The sequence below is a fragment of the Psammomys obesus genome, unplaced genomic scaffold (genome assembly GCF_907164565.1).
Source record: "Psammomys obesus unplaced genomic scaffold, mPsaObe1.curated_primary_1811, whole genome shotgun sequence".
Taxonomy (NCBI): Eukaryota; Metazoa; Chordata; class Mammalia; order Rodentia; family Muridae; genus Psammomys; species Psammomys obesus.
Genome location: NW_026592732.1, coordinates 8,038,522 through 8,043,662, shown reverse-complemented (window position 1 = coordinate 8,043,662; position 5,141 = coordinate 8,038,522).

The following is a 5,141-nucleotide window of genomic DNA, read 5'->3' as shown; positions in this document are numbered from 1 at the left end:
ATAGATAGATAGATAGATAGATAGATAGATAGATAGATAGATAGATAAAAAATGCCACTCATATTACAAAAGAAGAAAAATTTACCCCTGCTTACAAACATAATCCTGTGGGAAAAATCTTGCAGCTCTATCACATTCATTATTCCCACATAAGCACATACGATTAACAAACTTGCAAATACAGTGTCAAACTAAGTAAAGTTCAACATTTAACAGTAAAAATTTTAATTGAATTTTAAAAATATTACGTATCATTTGCAGCACATTGCAGGAAGTACTCCAAAGAATGCTAATGTGACAAACAATCAAATCTCATGGATCAAAAGTTTGTACCTTGTATAAATGATACTTTTTAATTCCATCCATTTATATGCAAATTTCATGATATTGTTTTGTTTGGTTTGATTTTTAATGGCTGGGTAGTCTCCCAATGTGTAAATGTACCACATTTTCTATATCCATTCTTCGGTTAAGGAAAATCTGGGTTGTTTCCAGTTTCCATTACAAATAGAGTGGCTATGAACATAGTAGAGTAAATGTTCTTGTTATACTCTGGGAAATCTTTTGGTTATATGCTCAGGAGTGGTGTAGTTGGCCTTCAGGTAGAACTACTCCCAATTTTTGGAATAAAAATTTATTTCCATTGTATTTGTACAAGTTTGCACTCCCACAAGCAATGGAAGATTGTTCCCCTCTCTCCACATCCTTGCCTGTGCTGTTACTTGAGTTTTTATCATAATAACTATGATGATGTAAGATAGACTCTCAGAGTCATTTTGATTTGCATTTTTATGATGACTAAGACATTGAGCACTTCTTTAGGTACTTCTCAGCCATTTGAGATTCTTCTGTTGGGAATTGTTTATTTAGCTCTGTACCTCACTTTTAAATTGGATTATTTGGTTTGTTGGCATTTAATTTCTTAGTTCTTTATATATTTTAGATATTAGCCCTTTGTTGGATATAGTGTTAGTGAAGATCTTTTCCTAATCTGTAGACTATCATTTTGTTTTACTGACAGTGTCTTTTGCCTTACAGAATTTTTTCAGTTTTGAAGTCCCATTTATTAATTGTTGACCTTAGAGCCTGAGCTGTTGATGTTCTGTTCAGGAAGTTGTGTCAAGGTTGATCCCCACTTTCTCCTCTTCTAATAGTGTTACTGAATCTGTGTGTATGTTGAAATCTTTGATCTGCTAAGACTTTAGTTTTGTGCAAGGTGATACTATGGATTTATTGGCATTTTTCTACATGTGGACATCCAGTTAGATCAGCACTATTAATTGAAGATGCTTTCTTTTTACCTTTGTATATTTTTGGCTTCTTTTTAAAAAATCAAGTGCCCATAGGTATGTGGATTTATCTCTTGGTCTTCCATTTAATTCTCTTGATCAACCAATCTGTTTCTATGCTTGTACCATGCAGTTTTTATTACTATTATTCTGAAGTACAATTTGAAATCAAGGATGGAAATACCTCCAAAAATTATTTTATTGTACAAGAGTATTTTAGCTATTTTGTTTTTCCATATGAAGTTTAGAATTGTTCTTTCAAGGTCTATAAAGAATTGTGTTTGTATTTTGATGAAAATTGCATTGAGTCTGTAGATTGCATTTGACAAGATGGCCAGTTTTACCATTAATCCTATTGACCCGCGAGTAAGAGACATAGTTCAGCTTCTGATATCTTCTTCTATTTCTTTCCTCAGACACTTGAAGTTCTTGTCATAAAGGTATCTTAATTGTTTGATTATATTTACATCAATATGGTTTCTTTTGTTTGTGGCTATTGTAAAAGGTGTTGTTTCCATAATGTCTTAGATCATTCATAGTTTATATACAGGAGGACTACTATTTTATTTTTTGAGTTAAATTTACATCCAGCCACTTTACTGAAAATGATATTCAGCTGTATGAGTTATCTGGTAGAATTTTGGGGGTCACTTATGTATACTATCATATCATCTGCAATTAATAATCTTTGACTTCTTTTCAATTTTTTCCTTATTTATTTATTTATTTATTCTTTATTAATTACACTTTATTCACTTTGTATCCCCCTGTGGTTTCCTCCCTCCTCCCGTCCCAATCCCTCCCTTCCTCCACCCTCTGCATGCATGCCCCTCCCCAAGTACACTGATAGAGGATGTCTTTTTTTCCTTCCTTATGAACCTAGACAATTAGGTCTCATCAGGAGTGGCTGCAATGTCTTCTTCTGTGGCCTCGTAATGCTGCTTCCCCCTCAGGGGGATGTATTTAAAGAGCAGGCCAATCAGTTCATGTCAGAGACAGTCCCTGTTCGTATTACAATGGAACCCACTTGGATACTGAACTGCCATAAGATACATCTGCAGGGGTCTTGGGTTATTTCCATGCATGGTCCTTGGTTGGAGTATCAGTCTCAGGAAAGACCCCTGTGCTCAGATTTTCTGGTTCTCCTGCTCTCCTTGTGGAGCTACTGTCCTCTTCAGATCTTACTGTTTCCCACTTCTTTCCTAAGATTCCTTGCACTGTGCCCAAGGGTTGCCCATAAGTCTCAGCATCTGCATTGATATTCTGCAGGGCAGAGCCTGTCAGAGTTCCCCCTTCCAACCTCACCAACACTGGGTATGAAGGAAAGAAGGTTAGGGGGAACAAGATGATGGAGTTTTCCTCTGCTACTTTCTGCTGTGTAGGGTTGTAGGATTCTTTTGGGGGCAATCCCAATATCAGTCATCTAGAAATCCAGAAGTCCTTATCAGACTAACTCCCCTTCTTTCTTATGATTCCCTGTACTCTGCCAAAGGTTTGGTCATGAGTCTTTGCTTTGAAGACACTGCTAGTTAGAGTCTTTCAAATCTTGGCACAGGGTCTTTTCTGAGACTGACATGCAACCAAGGACCATGTATGAATGTAACCTAGAACCTCTGCTCAGATGTAGCCTGTGGTAGCTCAGTAACCAATTGGTTTCCCATAGTGAGGGGAACAAGGACTGTTTCTAACAGGAACTCAATGACTGGCTCTTTGGCCTCCCCACCCCCCAAGGGAGGAACAGTCCTGTTAGGCCACAGAGGAGGGCTTTGCAGCCAGTCCTGAAGATACCTGATAAAACAGGATCAGATGAATGGGGAGGAGGTCCCCCCATTAGTGGACTTGGCAAGGGGCACGGTGGAGATGAGGGAGGGAGGGAGGGACTGGGAGGGAATGAGGGATCGGGACATGGCTGGGATACAGAGATAATAAAATGTAACTGATAAGAAAAAAATAAAATTCAAAAAATAAAAAAAAAAAAGAAATCCAGAAGTCCAGGAAACCAACATATCATCAAACTACAAATGTAGGAGCAGGATGAATCAGAAGCAAGCAGTCCTTCTCCAAAGCAGCAAGTCCTTCTTCTTCTTCGCTGCTATATTTATATCACTCAAAGTCCTCAGAATTCAACTAATTCCACCTGGCAAAGAACAGGCTCCACACAGGTTTGGACACACTAAGATCCCCAACTTTGAAATTTAACAAAAATTTATTTACATATCATAAACAAAAACATTCACAACATTCCCCCCTTTATATTTAAAAAAATATTTGCTTTTTCTCCCACATTAGTAAACTATAAAAAATAAGAATTATGAAAACTATCAGGTAAGATCACATTTACCTTGTCCAGTCTATTTTTATTGGGCAACCTTGGGAAAGTATTCTACTATCCTATCCTTGTGAGTCCTAAGTTCTGTACCTAAACTACTTTTTATGTCTATCAACTTGAAAACATCTATCTAGACCTTAAAACCATTTAGATAAAATCATTGTCTTAAGATTAAATGTAATAAAACTATGACTATCTAGTCTTCAACCTCATTACAGACCCTAGAAGGAAATATTACCTAATCATATGGGAAGCATAGAGCAAACAGCTCCAGAACCATAGAATCGACAGAGACAGCTGACTGCCTGGACAGTCAGCAGAGGTTTCCCTGTATTGTTGAGACATACAATCATCAGCCTACTGGCCCAGAATATCTGACAGGCATTTTTATAAAACAGGAATTTTGAAGGACTGACCACTTAGTCTCTGCAGAATTAGACAGTCAACGTTCCAGTGACCTGATTGTTTGAGCTTGTCCTGTATGCTCAGTCAACCTGCTACCAGCCATTGAAAGACAGTTTTTGGGTTTATTGCTCCCATGGCTATCTTTCCATTTGTTTTCTGGTGCCCATCACCTTCTTTGAATTATATTAGAGGTACTACCATGAGTAGATGTGGCTCTCTGTCAGAAGTGTCTTTTCTTATTAAAATGTTTTAAATGCCACATTCTATAAATCTCTGAAGTGTGTGAAGACAGCCTATTTATCTAACATTATATAGTGCATAATCGTATCTATCCTCTATCTATCTATCTATCTATCTATCTATCTATCTATCTATCTATCTATCTATCATCTATCTATAACTTATCACTCACTGTTGCTGCTGTCTAGATATGTACTATCTATGTAACCTGAAAATATGTACAAGAGATTAAATAAAGCTTATTTCTATAATTAACTAAAGTAGTATCTAAAAAGACTACAAGTAAGATTATTTATATATTATTAACTACTAATTTGCATTTGCTATCATGCTGAACAGTTTGCAATAGTTTTCATAAGACTAGAGTTTTACACCACATTTTCAAAAGAGCTGCATATGTGCAATACATTAAGCAAAAGTTGAACAAAAGAACCTTAAATTTCAATCAACATACAATAAATGAGTTTCATATATAATATATTAATCAAAAGTTGAATGAAATAACCTTAAATTTATATCAATATACAATAATCCATACCAATACGTAATATTTGACAACAGTAGATTAAAATAATCTATCATTTATCCTGTATTCCTATATTCCAATTCTTTCATTCTTTTTCCATAATACTGGCTAAAAGATAAAGATAAGAGAAAAAGCAAAATAGAGGGGAAAATGGAAGAGATCATTGATTTTAACATTTACATTTTTTTCTTACCATGGACAATTCATAACCCTCCAAATGACCAACAAAACCCCACCCCATTTCTTGGGAATTGGGCATCATGTTCTTAAAATTATTTTGTTGTTGTTGTCTGGAGATAAAATATCTTTTTGAGTTCCTATATATATATAGGAACTCAAAAAGATATTTTAT